Genomic DNA, 12,773 nt, shown 5'->3' with positions numbered 1-12,773 from the left:
TTGCCCGCCCGCCGGGCGCTCGCATTCGAGCCCCAACCTCGGGAGCTGGCTCCAGGGTGGGGCCCCGGCTGCGCCATGCCGGGCGACGTCACGGTCTTTGATTTTAATCTATTCATAAAGGGCTTTTGAGCCGCTCTTAGTCTGACCCGTCACCCAGGACCTGTTTGCCTTGGGAGAGCCTACCAGGGACATATAGCCCCCGACAACATAGCTCCTAGGATCACTCGGGTACTCAAACCCCTCCACCACAATAAGGTGGCAGTTCAAGGAGGGGAAGCAGCAGAAAACAATCAAAAATAATAACTACGTGTTTCTGAGTACTGACAAAACATGACTTGTTACTTTCTTAGTTTATTGTCCAACCACTTATCTTTGTTTGTATGTGAGAATTTGTTCGTGCAGTACACGGATGAATGAACTATTCAAATGACAGTTACAATGTGCACACACTGACTCCAGCACAGCTGTCTGGCTTTCCTCTCTACTGACAGTTGACAACTTTAAGCTGACATGAAGTGTGGATTTCACTGCTGCTGTGTAATCGACATCCTGTTGCTTGTCAACCTCTTTTCTCTTCTTCTAATTCTTTTTTTTTAACAGTTCCTTCAATCAGAAGACTGGTGCATCATTCTCACACTGATTAAACTCATCACATGATGAGGCCTGTTGATTTTGGATGTACAAGTTTGTGTTTAGCTGTGTCTGTGTGCCTGAGAAGTGAAACCAGAGTCATCTCTCAGACTGACAGCTCATGATAATAGAAGTGTTAGATGGTTATGGCCTGGACAGGATGATCAATACATCACTGATTCAAAAGTCCACCACACAGACACACAGATACAGCAGCACTGACACTGGAAAAAAGAATTTTTTTTTTTAATTCTAAAGAGATATTTTATGCCATACACATTTGGTTGCCTGGTGGCTGTTGAAATGCTTGTATGTTTACTCCTGATCATTCAGAAAATCCTATTTTTTGTCATGACTTAAGTTCAAATGAACCTGGGATCTTGTAGACCTGCAGTTTAGAACAGCTACAGACCTTATACATGCACCCTTACAAACTAAAAACAGCATGTCTTGTGCTTCATTTGGACAATTGTGTTAAACACTGGGGGGCTGGAGTCAGTCCCAGCTGACAGTGGGCGAGAGGCAGGGTCCACCCCGGACCAGTCCCTCAGTCTATCACAGGGCTGACATGTAGACAAACAACCACACACAATTACACTCACTCCTACGGGCAATTTAGAATCTTTGGACTGTGGGAGGAAGGCAGAGTACCCGGAGGGGAACCGATGCAGGCTCAGGGAGAACATGCAAACTCTGCACAGAAAGGCACCAGGTTGGCCTGGGCTCAAACTTGGAACCTTGTTGCTGTGAGGCGACATCGCCACTGTGCTACCCAAGACTAGACTTGATAACACTAAATCTCCTGAACTCAAAAATTTTTTGAGACGTCACACATGATGTAAAGCCAATATACAATAGTCAGAAAGCTGTACATGAATTAACTATGGGACTAAAGTTTATTTATTTAAGCCCTAATTTAAAATATTTCCTGACTAAATCCAGCTTGTGACAATTACTGTATGTCAGATTTCTGCCTCTATATAATGTTTGGTTAGTGCTGAGCAGTGAGGTGCGGGTTGCAGTTGTCATATTGTCACTAATGGATACTTGGGAAACATGACCGAGGACAAAGACAAACGATGGGACTTATAAGACCATTATGGTGGGTCAAAAGCTTTATAATCACATGGTATTAAGTCAGGTGGACAGATGTCAGGCCAGAATAATGAAGGGTGTTACTGTTTCACCTGCTGGCTGTGGCAGCATTGTTATTTCTAAACAAGGGAAGAAATATTCATGTGTCTCACATGCCTTTTCTTACATACAGTAATAGCGATGGGCCTGAGGCGTCACCAACTTTAACAGTTTCAGTTCTTATTTCTCTTTACCGATTTTGTATTACAATATATTTACTGTGCAATATTAATGACTTTTCTAATTCAGTATGGTTATTTTTCATACTTGTGTCTATGTAGTAACATAGGTAGTATATTGGCTTTAGTAGTGTATGATGCTATATAAAACACCTCTAAAAAATAAAGTATAGTATGGTGCGCTTGTATAAATTTGTCTACCATCTGAGAATTTGCCATATTGATGCCATGGATGTCTTAGACCTCAATGAGCACCGCTGTTTATGGTAAATTCTTATATGAATTTTTTTTTTTTTTTTTATCTACTGTATGTGATACAGCATCTACATTTTTCAAACTGACATTCTTTTCTGGATATTTTATCCATGAATACTTTTTTCTGTATGTGCAAAATTAACCTATAGGAGTTTATCCTCATGAGCCATTCCCAATACTGTATGTACTAAGTACTAAATTAAATATCTAATCTAGTGCTTTACAGTAAATGCTTTAGCGAACAGTGCACACACATATGCTACATGGTACTGTGTAACTTTAAAGAAAGGAAAGGTAGATCAACTCCTTAATCTTTCAGCCATCATCATGTTTTCTGTTTTTGCACACTCTTACATTTTTGGAGCAGTCATCACGGACACGGAGCATGGACACTGACCTACTGAACGTGAGAACTATAAATGTCCTGGTTTGAAAAAGAGAAGGAAAAGCAGTTAATCTGTTGCCTAACCACCGCTGAGACGGCAGGCTGAGCCTGAGGTATTCCATGCACTTCACAACTTCAAATTAAAAAGCAATTATATTCTCTCCTGGGTCATTACTAATCCTGCTGAGGTAATGGAGCCGCACCTACAGCCTTAATTGCAGGGATTACAACTGAAAAGGCACAATTTCTTTAACCACTGCTGTCAGAAACAAAATCTTAACAAGAAGAAAGGAAACTTTAATACCTAATTTGCTAATGCCAAGAAAATCTTGATTGAAAGAAAACTATTTCTAATCTCTTTGTATTAGTGCTCGTCTTTCAGGCTTTTTCTTCATCTTTCTCACTTTTGTCTCTCTTTTTCCTAATGTTGTACAGATACTAAACTATTTTTCAGTTGTAGGCTCCTCAAGCCCAAATTCCACAAAGGGTGTGAGACGACGATTTAAACTGGGATTGGTTCACTACTTTCACCAGCATTATGTGCATGTTTTCCCATGATACTCATCGTTTTGTAGCACAGAAGTTACTTTAAGGAGTCACTACAATTACTCATGTAGAGAAAAACTCAAACCTGTGTTTGAACGCACATCTGTGCACAAATCTGCGCATAATTTTGGCATAAACTACATTCTGAGGAGGAGATAAGAGAAAGAATTATAGAGAGGTGAGTGCTGCTCAGCAGTACAGGGGCAGAGGGACATCCTCTTCCCATTTAGCCCTGACCTTGTTAAAAGAGAAACATTCCCTGTTGTCACCATGATGTCTGCAGGGGGTGGAGTCAACCAAACCCAATTATCTACCCTTTTTCTTGAATTATATGCTGTCAGGACCCAGCATTTGTATATGATTAATACTGTACATGTCTTTTCTAATAATGTCTACTTAACAGAGCTGGTGATAAAAGAAGGAACACTGTAAAAAATGATTACAATGTTGAGTTCCATCCTGAAGGGATCAGCAGATCAAAGATTGTACCTGTATTGTAGAACATTTGATTTGATTTGATTTGATTCTTTGATTTGATTTGATTTGATTTTATTCATTCAAGCATGTAAAGATAGTCGATATGTCAACACACATAATTTCACACATATCCACAAATGCTAATCCCTTATCAATTTGCTTATACCTAGTACATGCTTGAACGGAGTAGGAAGAAGTTAGACTTATCTAGTCCTTCCCCATAACATCATCTTACCATCATTGGTTTGCAAGCAGCATTTGTATATGATTAATACTGCATATGTCTTTTCTAATAATGTCTACTTAACAGAGGTGGTGATAAAAGAAGTAACACTGTAAAAAAATGATTACAATGTTGAGTTGATTTTATTCTTTCATTGTGTCCAAAAAACACAATATATGCCGTTATGGATGTGAAGTTCTGTCAAAACATGGAAAATGATGTGTTCATGTGTGCAGAGAATAAACTGATTTAAACTGGTTGTATGTGAGATAGGAGCATAAATAATGTATCCTGAGACAGAGTAGGTGTCAATGTAATGTGGGACCTTGGTGCCATGCATGGGTCAGCATGTTCCCGGACCCTTAAATCACCTGAGTAGTGGTGTAATTATGGCTCTCTGGGACGCCACTGAACCCTTTAATACCCAGGGGGCTGTACAGTGGCGCCACTTGTTGCGCAAGTATTCACAGAGAGGGAGCTGCAGGGAGGGAAATAGTGAGAAGGGCAGGGAAGGAACTGAGGGTGGAGGAGAGCTGGGATGCCCTTTGGCAATTTTGAGGTTAATCTTCTAAACGTTGGCTGACAAAGCAATATTGAGACAGCATGAATGTGAAAGGGCAGGGAGGGGTGGGGACTGGGACTGCAAGAGAGGGGTTTAGCATGGCAAAGCAAATGAGAGGGAGAAGCAAAAAAAAATTAGGGAGTCACTCCACCTCAGACAGTTTGTATGAGATTTAAAATTTTCTTTGTTCTTCAACAAAAACCTGAACTTACAGAAAAAAAAAAAACATCCAGGAGATATTTTAAGCACCACTACTGGCTCCAGTTCCACTAACTATTAAATGTCTTCCTCAGGGGAACGTCATTTGCTGTTCAAGAGGGTGGAAAAAGCATTACTTTCCCTTAGTTTCTCTTTTGCCTTAAGATTAAGAATTAAACTAACAATGTCTGGTCAGCTTCTTGAGCTCTGCAGAGTACTAAGGGCTATTACATACTGTAGGTAGTGACATATCATTAAACCCTCATCTCTGACAGAACCAATCCCAAGTGTCTGTTTAGTCAAGTCATCATACAAAGATGTTTTCCCAACTGATACATGAAAGATAGAGATCATCAGTGTTGCTCTTTTGTCAGTCACTGCAGTGCTTTTAACCAACTCTGTAGATTTATGAGCTTGGTATTTACACAGTGATAAGTGATCAATATGTGCCTGCAGGCAAATGACAGGAACTTTGCAAATTTAACAGCAGCAGATGAAGTCCAGACATGACATTTGGCACATTCTGCAGTAAATAATCTGTCCTTCATCAGCGAGTGTGTGAGTATGGATTTGTGTGCAAGTGTCTATGTTTAAGCCCAAGACAGGAGTGCATAGCTACCAAAGGAAATGTTAGGTTAAATGAAAGCCCTCTATAATCGGAGCGGCAAAAACTGGTAATAGATAAACATGTCTGCGACGTGCCATGTAGAGTACATGTTATTTTACTAACAGGACTTTGACACAAGTTCATTTTACATAAGTATGAAAATATATATAATTAGAGGGGCCCAAAGGCTTAAAGAAATGAAACAAAGATCTGCTTTTCCAGGTGTGACCAGACATAATTAATCAGACTCTTACATCTTAATAATATTGTAACAGTAGGATTTTTCTTGCCAACTAGATGTTGGAAGACAAAAAAAAAAAAAAATCCCCATTAAGCATTGTTCTGTTTTCATTGTTAATGATTACAGTTAAATAATCATTGCATGCATCAATTAAATGCATTCTCAATGCATTCGACTGTGCGGTTAAGGTGAAGTTCTTCTAAATCCCACTGTAATTATGTTAACGCAATTATATTATAGAAAGTAAAACTGCAGTAAGATATGGAGTATTAAAATAATAGTCCTATTAGTGTGTGGCAACCGCCGAGTCTGAGAAATGAAGCCAGTGCAGAAGTGCCAAAACCTGCAGCTCTTCGAATGGCCACCTGAGGCTGGCTCCAAAAGAGACTCAGTCCCCTCAGATTCCAACTTTAGAACAGAAATAAACATGTTTACAGCCCGTTACAAAAATCATTTGCGATCTCTACAGATAATTTCCCCCTTCTATGACGACTGTGGGGGTTATTTTTAAATAACTTACCCAATGCCTTAGTAATTTCTCTAGGAAGCTCAAATATGGCACCTTAACATTATCCTTTAAATCATTACCAACATTGAACAGTGATGCCATTTTTGTCCCAGAAGGAGACAGACAGAAAATGTCCACAAAATGGCAACAAGCTTGGGTGAGATGGACACCCAAAAGCTACAGCAACAGATTTTTTGACTGTACTAACTTGGTTAAAGTTCAGTGAGCTGCTAATACAACACTGACATTATCATCTTTGAAGTTGATTTCTGTCCACTTGATGAATCTATGCTGCTGTATGAGTGAGACTTTTCACATCAGACAGAGAAACATATGCAACAGGATGTCAGTTACTAGCAATGTTGGACAGGAACACATACCTTACATGTTACAGTAATGTGATCCCTGTTTTTTGAGGAAGGAGGTGCAGGAGGTGCACACTTGACTTCTATTCTGTACGCATTAGCTGGCTTGAGAACAATATCTGCAGGTAAACTTAGGTTCAGGAATCGCATTGTTGTATTTAGAGTTACAGGGGACATGAACACTGCAGCTGCAGCTGCAGTGACACTGGGGCTCTGTGTACAGTCACACAGGCAAAGGCAGCTGAAAGATGATCAGTAAATTCCTCCAAACTGAAGAACTGCTGGCTAAACAACAACAACTCATTTTATATTTCCACAACACAGAATTTGTGACAAATGGGTGTGTGGGTTTGGAGTTGTTGGAGAACACCTCTGACAGAGCTGAGCATGAAAAAAGTTGCACATTACTTTTGCCTTTGGATAATTACAAAAGTAATGCAATTACTTTTTCAATAAGCAATGTGTACTGAGTGATTGATGTGACTGATGAGTGTTAAAGGAACTATCCCATCACTGATTTGTTTGGACAATGCCCCCAGTGAGGCCAGCTCGAGAGAGGATGCGTATGTCTGACTGTTAAAGCACCGATATAGGCAATATCTACTTGTCTTCTTAGTGCCACACTCTTGTAGATGGTTTTATGAGAGGGTCTCTCTCATGCGCTGACACACATCCATGCATAACTGGCACACAAAACACACTTATGTGCACTGACACATTAGTTTATTTATTTATTTTTCACTTTATTTATTTTTTCATGTATTTCACCCGTCACTTGGCTCAGATTTGACAAGGCTCCCAGTAGTTTTCTTAGGTAATTACCTGTAGACATGGCACAGAACAAAATAATTAGGGAGGGTCCCTAAATACACTGTCTAGACTTAGTGTCTCACTCCGTTTCTGTGTCCCTGCATTTATTGTTTGACCTGTCGTCTGAACTGACAAGGACTCGACCTTTAACTTGGAGGAGGACAGATGACACCGTCATCTCCTGCTTATTGCTCATTTATCCTTTAATAAGCATGAAAAATAGGTTTGTTTCCAACTATTTAGATGTTTTTTTCTTTGCTAAATGAAAAGATTTCAGCACATCAAATGTTAAGCTTGACAAAGTCTTTTACTTGGAGGAAAAACAACAGGGCACTGCAGTAACGAGACAGTTAGTCTGACCCGCTGTAATGGCCCTCCTTTGAAGTGGTGAAGATAGTGCTTGTAATCAGCTTAATTGATTGTAACAAGGCACCAGCACCAAAAAGTAAGATAGAGGCAGAGCACTGTGGGGTGGTTTTAGAGAATCAGTCATGTTTGGGTAGAGTAGTAATTCACCATAATGACAGCCATTACTGCAAAGGCAAACAATGTCACTCATCTCTCCAAACTGTGGGTCAACCTGGCAGACGCAGTGATTGTATTTAAACACAGTCAGAGGGGGAATGGCAAGCAAATATGATTTAAATGCTACTCAAGTACAGTTGAATGATGAGTAAGTGTCCTTCAATTAGCTATGGAATAAACTAAAGTAGAATGCAAACACCTTTGTGTTAAAGAGCAATGAACAGGACATTAAGATAATCCATATCCAAGCTGTGATTGTGCCATGAGTGCCTAGGATGTTGCATCATGTGAGCAAGAATGGATGAATTTACACATTTACTGTATAAACTGAATGATCAGTATAGTTGTAACCCTCTTCCTCCTTCATTATACCCCTACATCTCTCTCTCTCTCTCTCTCTGTTTGTCTGGGATTTTCTTACTTGCCCTCTCTTCACTCTTGTCTCAGCATCTGGAGTTGATCATTCATTTCCTGGCTAGTGCTGCAGTCAGCAATTATCTACAGATCTGCAAAAGGCCAAACTTGAAAGGCTTGGAGGGGTCACTGATATAGAAGCAGAAAGAGCAAGAGAGACAGCATGTCATAATTATGAAATCATCTAAGTTGTTAAGGTGCTGTCTCCAGTTTTTTGACACATAGTAACTGACTGTTTGACCACTTAGAGGGACAACATTGAGACATTATCACCTTTTAGGTTGATGTGGCAATAGTGTTCACTTTTGCTCATGTTTGTGACCACCACCTTAATTTAAGGCTAATTTCAACTCGCTGTTTAGCTCTGGTTTTGGGCTCCATGAACCTGTGAGAAAACTATCAGGTTGTTTAGCTGCACTAAACAACAGCACTATCTTCACCAGCTAGCTGTTTACTAACTTTGTCTGATGGACAAGTATTGTACAGTGGGGTTTAACACTGAAAACAGCTGCCTACTGCATCTGGAAACCACAGCAATGAGTGTGAATCAAAACAACAAAGCTGTGGTAAGGAACATAAAAACACTGAGTTAAAAGACCCTCAAACATTGTGGAGCCAAACTGAGAAACCGGGTGCTTATTCTTGATGTGTGGAGGAGCAACTCCTTTTCACATGTCCATTTGATCCATTGTTAATAAAAATTTGATTAGGGTTATAAATATTCATTATAGCAGCATAAAAATATTACCCAAATCGCCTCCTATATTGTAGCTTGCAAATTTACATCCTGGTTCAACTGTGTGCAAACATTTTTGATGCACTCACGTTTAGTGTTGTAGATCGCTGCGGTAACATGTACTTATTTAACAACCTGTCTGATAATCTGATTCTCTAATGGTGTCCAGCAGTATCCATTTAACAACCTGTCTGATAATCTGATTGCTGTATTGCTTTCTCTAATGGTGTCCAGCAGTATCTGAAGTCTAGATTTCAGCTTTCTTAACATCATGATCATGCATTGTGGTCCAATTACTCCAAGATCAGGCTTATTGTAGTAACAAAAGAGTCACTCACAACACTGGCGTCCAAAGCCTGTTGTATTGTATGTGACTTCTCTAAAGCCCATTATGAGATTAGATTATCACCCTAATGCAGCTGATAGTGGACAGAGTTGGAGCTTATTCTGGCCAAAATGGAGCAATGGAGCCAAAAAAATACAAGGATATTATGAAACCTAGCATAAAAGACCCTCATCAGTGCAACATGAGGGCATATTCCACACTGTTTAAAGCCATATAGAAAGAATTATACATGTAGATGTACATGTTTAATAAAGCAAGAATTTACTTAGAACTCACTGAGCTAAAACCAAACATTCATAACATCAATGAACTTAGTGTATATCACTCAATAATATATGATTATGTACAAATAAAATATCAGTATATACTGTACTAATGCAAAAATGGGTGTGAGCTGTTTTACCTTCAGCCACTCTGAAAGCCAGCGAAGTGTTATTTTGAGATAATGTTTTTGCCAAAAACACAACACCATTATTTGTAAATTGCAAATGTCAGCTCAAACTTAATACGACCTTTCCATTTTCAGCCTGTAGTGGGCCAAGGTAAGGACACCCTCTATGTCAAGCTATTATTTGCACTTGCAGTTAAGCTGCTTTTTCTGCATTTCTTGGTAGCTGCCATCCTGCCAGTCAGCCCCCTGTTGCTTCATTTCAAAGGGTGCATGTAGAAGTTTGTAAGCTCTGACCCTGTAGGTGAAGAAAGGATCATCACAATGGACCCCAGTGACCACTGTCACTCTAGAGGGTCAGAACACAGATCAGTGGGGTTCAATGTTTATGTGCTCTGGACTAACCTTCATATTCCAGCTCTGTCCTTGGTCCTACTGTCTGGCATCTTTCATTCAATAAACAGTGGTGAGTCCAAATCTTGAGTCTGCCACAGCACGTGCATGTGCACACGCATGCACCCACGCACACACACACACCCTTACAGGAAGGATTTTATTAATAAAGAGAATTCTGATCCACATTGGTGTCAGGTCATACTCTTTGTTTGTACTTAATTTCACTCTCTGCAGTCACTCAGCCAGCAGGACAGTCTGTTAGTCATCAAGCCTTCCAACAGTTCAAACAATCAGCTCCTCAGTTATTCAGTCAGTCCAGAGGTTATCCAGACACCTTCTCAGCCATTCCATGAGCCATCTTACACAAAGACACCACCAGCCATCCATCCGGTGAGTCAGTAAACCAGCCAGCCCAGTATTTTTAAAGCAGTACAACCAGCTTTGATGTTTCCTTTTCCTTGATTTGGCAGAAAGGCTGATTTGTTTATTCAGTTATGGCTCTATAAAAGAGGCTGACTAGACATTGATGGCAAAACTGCACATGCTTATATTAACTCAAGGTAGTTAAATGCAAACACAGACTGAAACTTCAACCTCAGTAAAGATGAGTGGGCTTTTAATGTCAATAATAAATCTTAAAAGGCTGGGGGCATACACATTAACAGAGACTTTAGACACTGTCTGATAAACCAAGTGAAAATGGGACAAGACACAGTGCCTCTCCACTATACTATCCCTATTTCCATGTCAGTTTACAGTCTGTAAATTAGCCCCACCTGCCGCCAACAAAGAAACTATTGTGTTATGTTTCAAAAGTGCAGATTGCTGATGTTATGTCGCCCCATTGGATGTTATCACACCATCCTGTGGATTTTGCAAACAAGGCTCAAACTGAACCTAAACTTTATGCTTCAAAGCTGAATATTGTAATCAATGGTTTTGTTTGTTATTAAAATTACAGTTTCAAAACTAAATCACTAAGGGTCAAAACATTTCACATGGTTCTGGATACGAATGAAACGCTACTGAGGATACTTTTTAGTCGCGGTTACCAAAAGACTCTCCTTATTGTTACTGCACAGATAGACTGTCTCACTTCACTCATTTCACTCTCATATAACCTGAAAAGTTTGTGTAACATATTCATTAGCAGCTGGGAAAGTTGTGACATTTTCTACCATAATAATGTTATTTTCTGTAATGAGACTTTAAGGAGATTTGTTTTTGTGGTTTAAGTTTGTTGTGTGGAAGGTGGAGCTCAGCAATGTCTGGAAAACGTCCCAGAATACTGTGTGTGTTCACACAATCACATGCAATGCACACACATGCACACTTGCCCTTCCAGCACCTCCCAAAACAATTATACCATTTCAGTACCTCTGCATAATAACAAGCCTCCTTATGATTTACATGATGGCCTTGTCATAAATCCCACTTGTCAGAACTGATGAAACTATAGTGTGTCAAAGGGAATCTACAAGGTTGTGAGAGGAACAGAGGGCCTCTGGCTATTCTCTCTTGCTCTCTGTGGAGGTTGAGAGTTTGACACGAAAGCTTAAGTCATGAGGTCTGTGATGCACACAGTCATAAAAGAGATCAAAGATTATTATTGTCAATTCACTATACTGTATGTGCAGGACATGCAGAAAATCAAAATACCGTTTCTCTCTCACCTAGTATTGAATCCCATATTATTTAGGAAACTAAAATAAAATAAAAGTAGAGTAAAAATAGACTAAAAAGAATAAGAAAATGAAGTCAAAGTGATTAGGATAAAACTAAATGGTACAACCTAATAGGCTATGACTCAAATCATGTACAATCAGTGACAGTAGTGCAAATGGTAACAAGAAGATTGTCAGATGGTTGTGAGATTGAGATGCACATGGACAGTAGAGCAAATGACCAAAAGCAGCAGATATGACAGTAAAAACAGTCAGCAGCAGATTTACATGTAATATAACAAGAAGGGGGAATGTACTGGGTTTGTGCAAAACAGCAGAGGTAGTCTTTTTATGTTCTGTGGTGGGTCACAGTCCAGGGGCAGTGGGCAGAGGGGGGGAGGTAATGGACAGCATTTATCATCCTCACAGCCTGATGGATGAAGTTTGTAAGTCTGGTGGAGTGGGCCTGAAGACTCCGATACCTTCTCCCTGAAGGCAGGAGTCTGTAGTGGAAGTGTGTGGGGTGGGAGGTGTCATCAGCAATGCTGATGGCTCTGCAGGTGAGGTGGGTGTTAAAAATGTCCATGAGGGAAGGCAGAGGGGCACCGATGATCTTGCTGGCTGTTTTCACTATGTGTTGCAGGGTCCTTCTGCAGGAGGCAGTGCAGCCTCCATACCACACAGTGATGCAGCAAGTGAAGACGCTTTTCAATGGTGCCTCAGTAGAAGAAGCGCATGATGGGGGGTGGGGCACTGGCTCTCCTTAGTTTGTGGTGGAAGTAGAGGCGTGTTTGAGCCTTCTTGGCCAGTGATGTGGTGTTGCTGGTTCAGGAGAGGTCCTCAGAGATGTGCACCCCCAGGAACTAGGTACTGCTCACTCTCTCCACTACCGCACCGTTGATAGTCAGGGGGCTCCACTACCGCACCGTTGATGGTCAGTTTGGGATGCTTTAGAGGTTTTCTCCTGAAGTCCTAATGATGCTCCTACCCACTAAGCCTGATGGCACGCCATGATTAAAACCTAAATGCAAATTCAGCTGAAAACCTGTTAATTGAGTTCAATGCAAGATTCAGAAGACAGATTCCTTAGCCAACTCTTCACATCTAAATGGTTCTTGAGCTATACTGTGCTATGCAGTGCTCTACAGGAATATTAAATCAGAGGTAACCTGCATGGGGAAAGA

Source organism: Monopterus albus, unplaced genomic scaffold (genome assembly GCF_001952655.1).
Source record: "Monopterus albus unplaced genomic scaffold, M_albus_1.0 scaffold42.1, whole genome shotgun sequence".
Taxonomy (NCBI): Eukaryota; Metazoa; Chordata; class Actinopteri; order Synbranchiformes; family Synbranchidae; genus Monopterus; species Monopterus albus.
This window is presented reverse-complemented; position numbering follows the sequence as displayed.